Here is a 12,414-nt window from a genome sequence, read left to right on the forward strand (position 1 = left end):
TCTTCTCTCTAGCGTGACTGTATAATTCTTAGCCTCCAAACCGAGACATTCTGAAGAGTGGAAAGCAATATAGATACTAATTACACTGGGACAGGGTATGTGAACTGAGACAGTGACAAGCAAACAGCAAAGTATAGTGACTCTTCTTTTTTTTTTTTAATATAATTTATTTATTTATTTATTTGGGAGAGCACAAGAGTGGAGTGAGTGAGGGGCAGAGGGGGAGGGAGAGAGAATCTCCAACAGACTCCATGCTGAGCACAGAGCCCAACACAGGGCTCGATCACATAACCCTGAGATCGTGACCTGAGCCAAAATCAAGAGATTTACGCTCAACGACCCAGGCGCCCCAGTATGTGACTCTCCTATTTTCCAGACTAAACTTCTTCCATGAACAAGCCTGGACTATCCATCTTTGAATCCTTGTCTGTGTCTGTCCTAGTGCACTGTTCATAAAGATGCTCAGTGAACACTGATGTTTTCTTTTTTTTTTTTAATTTATGATAGACACAGAGAGAGAGAGAGAGAGAGAGAGAGAGAGAGAGGCAGAGACACAGGCAGAGGGAGAAGCAGGCTCCATGCACCGGGAGCCCGACGTGGGATTCGATCCCGGGTCTCCAGGATCACGCCCTGGGCCAAAGGCAGGTGCCAAACCGCTGCGCCACCCAGGGATCCCTGATGTTTTCTTTAAGATGCTCTTTTTCCCAGCAAATCTAAACTAGTGCAAATGTGGAGGGAAAGCCTTCTTGTTTTCGTTTCAACACCTGAGGGTTGGATTGGCTTTGGTCGTTAAACAGCATCTGCTGTGAATAGGAGACAACAGGTGGCCCGTGACTGGAGTGGACCATTTTGGAGCAGGTCAGCATTGGACTGCTGAGGGTAGGGCATGTGTGACAAGTCACAATCACGTGGCAGAGGCTCCTGGGACCACAGCTATACGCAAGGGAAGGGATGTGTGTTGGCATACCCAAATGGGATTTTGTGTATCTGCTTTGCATGAGAATGTGCTAGGACTGCCAGGAGAAATGAAAAGAATTTTAAGGATTAACTGCTGGACCCTAGGAGAGCAGGTTTACATCTCTAGGGGGAAAAAAAGAAAGACAAGGGTGACTTTGACACCTTAACATGTGCCTGATGGGCAAAAAGTTCACTTCAATTTAGAAGGCTGTGGTTCGGGCCACCTGGGTGGCTCAGTCAGTTAAGCGTCTGCCTTCTGCTCAGGTCATGATCCTGGGGTTCTGGGATCAAGCCCCACGTTGGCTCCCCGCTCAGCAGGGAGTCTGCTTCTCCTTCTTCCCCTCCTCCCTGCTCCTGCTAGCTCTCTCTCACTCTCAGATGAATAAATAAAATCTTTAAAAAAAAAAAAAATAGAAGGCTGTGGTTTGAAATGGTGGAAAGGAATTTTTTTAATATTCCCCTGGATGGTTGATGGTGGTTGACGGCTGAGAAGTTGTGACCCAGCTCTGGGTGGAGGAAGCAAGGAAGCCTTCAGAAAATGGAAGAGCAGGACTGTTCCTTTTGGAGCCATAGAAACAAGCTGTGAATACTGCTTAAGAGGAACAGCTCACCCAAGGGTGGCCAGAGAGCTGTGTGGGCTGTGCTTGGCTACACCCAAGGAAGCACATTCTAGAGACAAATCTTTACAGCAAATGGCAGCCAAGGGTTGCTTCCTAATAAAATCAAAATATCACGATGGTTTCCGATAGAGGAAGTCCAGTGTCTTCAGGAAGGGTCTAAGGGCACAGTATGGGGTCAGAATATGTGGTGATGTCCTCACTGGGCAGCAGTGACAGCCACAAAAACCCGAGAGCAGTGCTGCTAATGACCACTACCCCAGTGACGGATGGAGTTAACAACGTCGTTCTGGGTGACGGCAGGGTCGGCATCATAGCAAAGCCCTCTGCTGGTCCCACTGAAGCAAAGAGGAGAATGGCACCAAAGAGAAGGGGAGAACGGCTGTCAGCTGAGGTGCTATAGATGCGATGCCAGAGTCCTGCCAGGGGAAGGAGGGAACCACGGGCAGGGGCCTGGAGTAGAAGATTTTTCTGTCACACTGTATTTGTGACTCATCCCCTAGGATGCTGTGTCCAGGGAAAAGCACATTACACTGGGTTGGAAAGCATTTGTTTAGGTTATGTTCTTTAAACCATCTTGACTTATTACTAGTGGCCTTATCTGATGTTGCTCATTAGTCATCACTAAATAAATAACTTTTGTTTCTCCTCATCTACAAGATACCCATGTGAGAGGCAGGTTGAGGGGCAGCCCAGGTGGCTCAGCGGTTTAGCGCCGCCTTCAGTCCAGGGCGTGATCCTGGAGACCCCGGGATCGAGGCCCGCATCCGGCTCCCTGCATGGAGCCTGCTTCTCCCTCTGCCTGTGTCTCTGCCTCTCTCTGTGTCTCTCATGAATAAATAAATAAAATATTTAAAAAAAAAAGAGAGAGAGAGAGGCAGGTTGAGCCCCAGTCAGTGCTTGGAGGCACCTGCCTCTGTGACTTTTGATCAAAACCACCACAGTTGACCCCTGAACAACACAAGTTTGAACTGCACAGGCCCACTAATGGATTTTTTTCTTTCTTTTTTTTTTTTTTTTTGATTTTTTGATTTTTTTCAATAAATACAGTACCGTGCTGAAAATGTATTTTCTCTTCCTTACGACTTCTTAATGGCATTTCCTTTTCTCTAGCCTACTTTATTATAAGAATATAGTATATGATACATTTATTTAATACGTATAACATACAAAATAAGTGTTAATCAACTGTTTATGTTATTGGCAAGGATTTGTGTCAATGGTAGGCTATTAGTAAAGTTTTTGGTGAAATATTCAAATCCTATCTCCCAGATCACCAGGGATCCACACTGAGGGAGACAAAAGGTGTATGGATTTTCTACTGTGTGGATGTTGGTGCCCCTAACCCTCTGCTATTCAACTGGATGTATTTCTTGTTATAAATCACAATATTATACTATCTTTGAAGTGAATTATTTTGGGTATGACATTTAGCCTGTATAAAGGCAGCCTATCCCAAATATATTCTAAACATTTGCCCCAGATTTAACTATTTTCAGGTGATAAAATTTTATTAATTTCTCATGGTTTAATTCATGATTATTTTATACTTAGTGACGTAGGCTGAACCAGAAGCTCTGCCAACACCCCCATCATTTTAAAATTAAAATGTGTTGGGGTGCCTGGGTACCTCAGTTGGTTGAGTGCCTGACTCTTGATTTCAGCTCAGGTAATGATCTCAGGATCATGGGGTCAAGCCCCACATCAGGCTCTGTGCTCAGTGGGGAGGTCTGCTTGAGAGTGTCTCTCTCCCTCTCCCTCTGCTCCTCTCCCTGCTCTTGCACTCTCCCTCTAAAATAAATAAATCTTTTAAAAAATTTAAAAATTAAGTTAAATTAAAATGTGTCTTTTGTTGATTTTTCTTTTGATAGAAACATTACATTCACTATATATATATATATATATATATATATATATATATATATATATATAAAATAGGTAGGCGATGCAGATAGTCCAAAAAGACGGAAAGACATACCCCTACCCATTCTCAGAGTTAATTTCTATTCACAACTTGATGTATATTCTTCCAAACTTTTTTCTGAGAATGTACATGTCAATGCTTGAGGATAAGAAAACACTCATACACCTGTAAAACACAAATAGAGCTTTGTCCAGTTAATAACTACATTATTTGTTTCTGATATTTCTACTTTGTGAAATATCTGCCTGTTTTTATTTCATAATTACCTGTTCTTATTTATGGTGGCTATTCATTCATTTAGTTCTCTTGAGTTTGACAGACATTTTAATTTAAAATCTTTTTGAGGGATCCCTGGGTGGCACAGCGGTTTGGCACCTGCCTTTGGCCCAGGGCGCGATCCTGGAGACCCGGGATCGAGTCCCATGTCGGGCTCCCGGTGCATGGAGCCTGCTTCTCCCTCTGCCTATGTCTCTGTCTCTCTCTCTCGCTCTCTCTGTGTGACTATCATAAATAAATAAAAATTAAAAAAAATTAAAAAAAAATCTTTTTGAGATTGTCTATTATCTCTAGTTCCTCAAATGTAAATTCTTCTTATTTTAGGGTCTAAAAACTACCTTAGTGTTCCTAGTCTTGCTTATACTTATAGACTTTGTAATTCTTGTTCGTGGCTCATCTTCCCTGGGCGTCCTCTTTCTTGGGACTTCTTCATGTGCCCTGGATTATGGAGGAAGGACTTCCTTAAGGGAGGTTTTGGTGTTGTCCTATGGGGTGTGGGCACTGCCTCCAGAACAAGACTTAAGCTAGTGGACCAAAACTCTGGACTCTGTCTCCACACAATGCTGGGCAGATGGCTAGCGTTTGGCCACACAACCTTTGGTTCTTTGGTTCCTTGGCTATTTGGCTCAAAGGCAGGTCCAGCTGCTCTTCCTGCCCCAGCTGGTTTCCTTGATGGGGTTCTGGGGCAGGCCATCCCCAAATGTGCCACTTTTGGCATATTGATTATTTTGAATTAAAGTTACTTAAGAAACAGCCAGTGCAAGAAGAATGCTCAGACTTGCCCCCCTTTATCTCCAGAAAGCAAGAAATCAATCTCCTGTGTGAAAGGAACCCTCCCTGTACCAGGAGGTGAAAGGACATTCTATCACAGGACCCCAACGGGCCCAGGGACTCCTTCTCTCCAGGATTTCTCTATGGCTTTTCCCTGATGGCCTGTGTAGCCTCTCGGCCCTCCTCGTGCCAAACTGAGGTATTGGTGACACTTCTTGGGATCTTATTTTTTGACCTCTCATTCAGCTCTGGATGTGTGTGTGGGGAGAGACAACTAACATTCCATTCTAGGATCCTGTTTCTTTCCTCTTGGCACTTTTCAAGTCTATTTTCCATAATTAGTTGCCTCTGATTAACTTTTGGCCTTTTTTTTTTTTTTTTTAAATCATTGTTTGATGACTTTAAGGAGTATGGGCTACAAGGAGGTCGCTGCTCTGGCCTCATTTATACCACCCTTCCCTGATGTCTAAGCAGGTGCAGCTCTCGAGAGCTCACAAGATCCCAGGGTCTTCCGGGCTCTTGCTACTATCAGAGCGTGGTACCTGCCCCTCGGGCAGTGGAACTGCTCACAGTCTGTCTGTCCATCTCTCTTTTTCTCTCAGGTCCTCCAACTCTCATTTTTTTCATCTGTGGAATGAATCTGTTGTGATATGCCAGGAGCCTCTGTTGAAACTCCCTCTCTCTAAAATGAAATGAAACTCCAACCTAGAGTTTCCTTCCCTGAAATTTTCTGAGAGTGTCTGGGACACAGCCTGGTACAAACTCTCCAAGTCTCTTCTACTCCGACCTTCTCATCTTCCTGCTGTGATTCTGCCTCTGTAGCACACGAGACTAGTGTCTTGGTGACTGCCAGGCCTCAGGAAGAGGACATGGCCCTCCTCCCCTCCTCAGCCCACCTGAAGCCAGGCTCCACTGACTGGGGAGGAGAGAGAACAGGCAGAGGAGAGTAATTTCCATTTGCCTCAGAGGAGAAGTGACTCGTACCCACGGGCCACTTCAGCCCCCACCAAAAGCAATCCCCAGGCCTGCTTACTCCCTAGAGAGAGGAGGAAATCCTTCCCTCTCTTCTTTGCTGGCCACAGAATGACAGATAGTGAGACTGTCCCTTTCTGGTAGGGCCAGTCTCCTAGCAGAGAAGGCCAAAGGCTGCTACTTTTCTGACCTACCTGGGGCTTCTCAGAACATTTGAACCACTCAAGAAAGGCAGGAGCAATGGGTGAATCAAGGCCAATTAAAGTTTCAACCCAGCTTCCTACAACCTTACCCATTACCACCTCTACAAATAGCACTTGCTGGGACAGAGCGGGCAGGAAGGGGTTGCCTTAGGAGCGATACCCCTTACTGCTGCCTTGGAGAGGCCGCTGTGGCTGTTGCTGACTTCTTTGTTCTGGGCAGAGAAGGAGGCCAAATACCTGAGCAGATCTTAGTGCGCTGACCAGGCAAGGGGCCTCAGGCCCCATCAGGGCCTTGGATCTGGTCCAGAGCCATGGAGAATGAGGAACAGTTGGGGGTCTTCTGTGGAATTAGGATCAGAAACTTCTCTTTATAGCCAGAAAAAGTGCCATTCCAAAGGAAACCGGAAATCATTCTTGGGCCTGAACCTTTCTATTCCTGCCTTTCTTCAGTGGTTGGCATGTTCTGCAGCCCAGTCAGACCCAGAGCTCACAGAAGCCAGATAGGAAGTGAGGAGCTGGAGCTTCTTAGTCTTATTATCCAGCAAAGGGCTGGGTGTGATTCATGCTTATCTGTAGAGAGGCCTCCAGAAATCAACCTTATCTTGACCTTTCCTGTGAGCCAGGCACCCCTGCACTCAAATTTCAGCAAACATCATGACCTTTACTTAATAAAGACCTGGGGGAAAGCCAGAGCAGATGCCCTGCTTTGAAGTGCTTCATAAACAACGTGGCACCTTCCATATATGAGCGTGACACGAGTAGCCCACTGTCACCTGAGTCATTTTTTCCAGATGTGATGAGGGGAAAGTAGCCAGCTTTGGGTGTCATGGGAAAAGTGCTGGATTCGAGTCTAGTCAGAGTGTTGGCTAACCACACAGCAAGGCTGTTGCTAGCCCCACCCCCGTGCACTGCCAGTTCTCATGTGTGATGTGAAGGAGAGGGGAATAAGCCATGCCTGGCGTGTCTCACGTGGCTTGCATGCACTCAGAGATGTGACGGTCCCTGACAAGACCACATGCCGATGATTTGACAGACAGGCTGTGGAGGGGGATGTACACTGGATTTACGGTTTAAAGACTCAGGTTGAGGGGCTCCTGGGTGGCTCAGTTGGCTAGGCGTCTGCCTTCAGCTCAGGTCATGATCTCAGGTCTTGGGATGGAGCCCCACATTGAGGTTCCCTGCTCAGTGGGGAGTCTGCTTCCCCCTCTGCCCCTCTCCCTGCTCTAGCTCTCTCTCTCTCTCAAATAAATAAATAAAATCTAAAAAAGTTTTTTTAAAAAGACTCAGGTTGGATCTGATCTACTTCTGAGTCATGTAAATTTAGACAAGTTACTTAGTGTCACAAGGCCCCAGTTTCTTCAACTGTCAAATGGGTATAATCACCCTGGATCTGACTCCCTCAAGAGGTGGATTAAGTGAGATGGAAATGCACAGGAAGTGCTGTTGTTTGATGCTGTCATAGATGAGGTCCTCTTATTTGGACCACAGGGCAGGAGATATTTGGGCCTCCACCCCCTCTCAGGGGAGAAGAGCATCTGCTGGTTGCCCTGGTAACCAGTAAGCCGGACCAACGGCTGGCTTCCTGCAGGGGCTTTCCTACTTGTGCAGTTTCGGTTTCCCCTCCGAACCCCTGCCAGTGGCTGCAAGTGCAGCGGAGGAGTGCAGATTGCTCAAGCAGACTGTGCTCCCTCCATTGGCATTGCTGGCCACAACTTCTCCCTGCCTGTGGAACAGAAAAGAGAACCTGGTAACACATCTCACTGCTTTTTCTGCTTTCTTTTCATGACTCATCTTTGTATTTCAGGTAACACACTTTTGGTGAAGTCCTTCTTAGCTCAGTTTTCCCCTCTGTTGTCCCTAGGCCAGGCTGACCAGTCTTCCTTCTGTGTCCAGCCCACCCTCCCCAGAAGACAGCCCAGGCCACCTGAGATCACCAGTTGCCTGGACTGTCTTCAGTGGGGACCTGAGGGGATTTGGGCATCTCTGTAGCAGTAAAATTCACTCACAGGAGGCCACCTGTCTCCCCTCTGGCTTTCCTTACAGGCCACTGGCACTGGCTGAAATCTCTCCATTGGTGCCTGGCTTCATTGTGTCGGAGTCCCATATTCAATGCAAAAGCCCTGTCTTTCAGGAGTGACGCTTCCTATTCCCAGAAAATCAGGGACCAGCCTGGCAGGATTTTGGAACTTTCCCAGGTTTGCCATTTTTACCATCCTGTGTTGCCAATAATCATTAGCTGTGAAACCCATAAAACAAAAAAAGCCTGTGTGTTTATCTATGGGGCAGTCATAAAACAAAGTCCTCTGTAGGTGCAGGTTTTCTTGGGGGGTTGAGTGGACCAGCTGCCTAAGGAGGAGGCAGGCCTCGTCCCCAGGAAGTCCTGGAGCACTGATAGGGCCTCCGACACCGACCTGTAGGGAGGCTGTGGGCCAGTCTCTGGTCTTTCCTAGCCAGGTGCTTACAAAGAGCAGGGAGGAGGTCCCACGCTTGGGTAGTGCTTGTAGGAATGATCTCTGGGATTAGTTTGAGAGAACTTTTATCTAGTGACCAGAGAGCTATCAAAACTCTGACTCCTGGCAGCCCCGGAGACTCAGCGGTTTAGTGCTGCCTTCAGCCCAGGGTGTGACCCTGGAGACCCGGGATCGAGTCCCACGTGGGGCTCCCTGCATGGAGCCTGCTTCTCCCTCTGCCTGTGTCTCTGCCTCTCTGTCTCTCATGAATAAATAAAATCTTAAAACAAAAACTCTGACTCCTTGCATTAAGATTGGGAGGTGGTACTGTTACATTATCTTCATTTTACAGATAGGGAAAGGAAGAAGCAACAGCCTGGTTAGGAATCTGACTCAACTGGCTTTTACTGAAGTGTGCTGCATGTCAGGTGCCCTGGTAGGTGTTTTCCCAAGGACTATCCCTGTAATCCTCACAAGAGCTTGGTAGGGTAGGCTCTATTACCCCCCATTTCATAGGTGAGGCTCACGTAGTCTGTGATGTTGTGATTTATAATAAGAAATATATATGTGATCTTTGTCATTACTCTGTCTTCCAGATTGCTAATCTTTTTTTTTTTTTTCATAATCATCTACAGTGCTGTTGGGTCCCTCTAGTATATTTTTCATTTCAGTTATTGTTTCCTTTAGCTCTACTGGTTTTTTTTTCTATGTCTGTTAAAGTTCTCACTGTGTTCATCTATTCTTCTCCCAAGTTCCATAGTATCTTTATGTCGATTACTTTGAAGTCTTTATTTAGTAGATTTTTTAAAAATCTTATTTTGTCTATTATTGTCTTATTCTTTTGTTCGGACTACATTCCTCTCTCTCTCCCTATTTTGCCTAACTCTGGTTGTTTCTATGTATTAGGTAGATCACTTATGTCCCTGTCTTGAAGGACTAGCTTTATGTAGAAGGTGTCCTGTGATTCCCAGTAGTGGAAACCCCCCTTTATCAATGGAGCAGGGGGCCCTAGGGGTATCTCCTGTGTGGGCTGCATGCATCTTCCTATTGTCGCTGGGCCAAGATTGGCATCAACTGACCCGTGCAAGGGGTAGCCCCGCAGTTCAGCTGTCTGCAAGGATTGGTTATGACTGCTACCGGTAGGCTGGTGGGTGGGACAGGCCTTCAGTGCAGCTGGTGACAGGCCTGGTGGCTGCAACTATTGCAGGTGCTCTAGTGTGCAGGACTAGCTTCCCTTGCCCTAGAGTGGGGTGAGCGGTGCTAGAGAGGTAGATGGATGGTGTTGGAGCTGGCTCCCTCCCGTGCTGGTCTGGCTAGGTAGAAAGGGAGTGAAAAAAAAATGGTGCCTACCAGTGCTTCTGTCCCCAGAGAATGTGCCAACAGATCCCTACTTCTCCAGCACATGCCGTAAAATTAGTAAATAAATCTTCATGTATAACCCACATGCTTTTCAAACTGCCACCATTGTGCCAGCACTCCCAGTGGGTGAGGCTGCGTGTGCCCTTCAAGAAAGGAGTCTGATTGCCCACTGTACTCTGGCTCTCCCAGACGTAAGCCCTGTTGTTGTTCAAAGCCAGACTATATGGGGGGCTCATCTTCCTGGAGCGGGTCCCCTGGGCAGGGGAGCCTGATGTGGGGCTCGGGCACATCATTACTCAGGGAGGGACTCTGCTGTTGGGTACCCCTCCTGCTTGTGGGTCGCAGCGTCAAGGGTACAGATCCTGAGTGGACCCCTGTACCCCTCCTACCCCACAATGTGGCTTTTTCTTTGTCTCCTCCGTTGTGTGGAATCCGTTCTGCCAGTCTTCAGTTCATTCCCAGAGGTAGCTACTCCATGTGTGGTCGTACTTCTAGTGTGTCTGTGGGAGGAGGTGAGCTCAGGACCTTCCTGCTCCACCATCTTGACCCTGCCTCAAGACCTCAATCCTTACACTGCCTGCAATCTACCATTAGACTCTTCTTCTCCATGACTTACATGTTTTGTAGCCAAGGTCTTGTCAGATCTGATGACGGCATCGTATTTTTAGTGACCACGAGAGCTAGCTTTTATTGAGTGTTTGCTTTGTGCTGGGGCTGTTCCCAGTGTGTTACTGTATTAACCCATTTAATCCTCACAGCGACTCTCTGAGCTGGGAGCTGTTGTGCCCATTTTACAGAGAAGGAAACAAAGGCCCGGGGGGTTAGTTCACATGCTCTTACAGCTGGAAAGAGCCATAGCTGGGGGCAACTCTGGCAGTTAAGCTCCAGAGCCCATTCTGTAGCCACCGCCTCTGTCCCCTTGCCTAGCTAGGCCTCGTGTCAGAAACCCGCGCTCATATGGTCTCCTTGAGGGAAACAAAGCTCTATTATCGTACAAGGCAAGGCTGCGCTGAGGGTGCCCACCAGTTGCGGGGTTGGCCGCCAGCTGCAGGTGCCACCCTGAGACTCCTGCCTGCTTCTAGTTCTGAGCCAGACAGAAGGCACTCCAAAGCTCTTTGAACTTGGCCGTTTAACTAAGACTCACCAGCCTCAGTTTTATCATTTAAATCAGCCTCTATTTACAGGCTGCTGCGAGGAGGAGAGGAGATATTTCTGCCAAGCACTTAGCAGAGCTGGTGGGCAGAAAGCATTTGATGAGGAGGCAGGAAAGCTCATGGGGCCTCAGTCCACATGGCTCAGTTTCCTGCTGGAGCTCCCATGCTGCCAAGAGACCATGAAATCAAAAGCAATTTAAAAATAACTCCTCTTTCACTTGCATTTCTCATCACTAAGTGAACCCATAGCCCTCAGGAATACTTTTGATTTCTCCAGTGGCAGCATGAGAGCCTCACACTTTCCTTCCTGCCTTCTCCCACCTACTGCCAGGGCTTCTGCACTCCAGCGGCTCTCAGACCCTCCTGCCCCTGGCTGTTTCCATTCCTTCCTCCCTTCTGCTGATTTTTATCTCAAGAATGGCTGACAGAGCCAGGCTTCTTCCCTCAGAGGAGGGGTCTAGGACAGACCCAGGAGAGTGGAGCCAGGACCCTCAGGGGCATGAGAAAATCTGAGATTTGTCCATCTCTGTTATCCGCCCACAACAACCATTGCTATCATTTGGTAAAGGCCACAAGTCAGAAATCAAGTTGGCAGCAGGGCTGTGGTCTCATGGAAGGCTCTGGAGAGGATCCTTCCTTGCCTCTTCCCAGTTTCTTGGTTTTTGGCAGTCTTGGGCTTGTAGATGCATCACTCCAATCGCTAACTCCATCTTCACGTGGCCTTCTCCCCTGTGTGTCCGTGTTCAGATTCCCCTCTTTTATCAGAATACTAATCGTTGGATTAAGGCTCACTTTAATCCAATATGACCTCATCTTAACTTGATTACATCTGCAAAGACCCTATTAACAGATAAGGTCGTATTCTCAGATTCAGAGGCTAAGACATATCTTTTTAAGGAACACAATTCAACCCAACCCGTGACAGCACCCTATTTTTCAGACTGATTCTAAGCCAGCCCATTCCCAGACCAGCATCCCCAGAACAGGTTCCCCTCAGGTGTTTGAAGTTAGTCCAGATGAGCCCAGGGAGTCCTCTGCTGACCAATAGCAGAGCCTCTCCCTGGCTCCAGCCTTTGGCGGACCAATCAGGCGCTTGCCTGATGCTGTGAAGAAAGCTGAGGAGGATAAACACCAGAAGCATAGCCAGTGAGGAATCCATTTAATGGAAGTGATAACTTTTCTTTTTAAGATTTTATTTATTTATGATTTGAAAGAGAGTGAGAGTGAGAGAGCACAAACGGGGAGCAGTAGAGGGAGCAGCAGAGGCAGAGGCAGAAGCAGACTCCCCACTGAGCAGGGAGCCAGCTGTGGGGCTCGATCCTGAGACCCTGAGATCATGATTGGAGCAGAAGGCAGATGCTGAGCTACCTAGACACCCTACAGAAGTGATAACTTTTCAACAGTTTTTTAAAAAGGTAATATATTGACATAATGTTTTACAGGTAATATGCCAACATAATATTCTATTAAGACTACGAGTGAAAAATGTTGTTCTCCTATGAAGAATTGGTGTGAAATACAATTTGAAGAGCCATGTCATATTAGCGGGGAAAAGAGGAACAATTCAATAACTGGAACTAGAAAAACATACATATGGATAAAAATGAAACCGGATCTCCATTTAACACCACACACAAGATCTACTCTGAAAAGATTAAGGATGGTGTCAAACCATGTCTTTGTATGTTTATCTTGGTAGAAAAGATAGATGGCTATCTTTCTTGCACTAAA

This window comes from Canis lupus, chromosome 10, assembly GCF_003254725.2.
Source record: "Canis lupus dingo isolate Sandy chromosome 10, ASM325472v2, whole genome shotgun sequence".
NCBI lineage: Eukaryota > Metazoa > Chordata > Mammalia > Carnivora > Canidae > Canis > Canis lupus.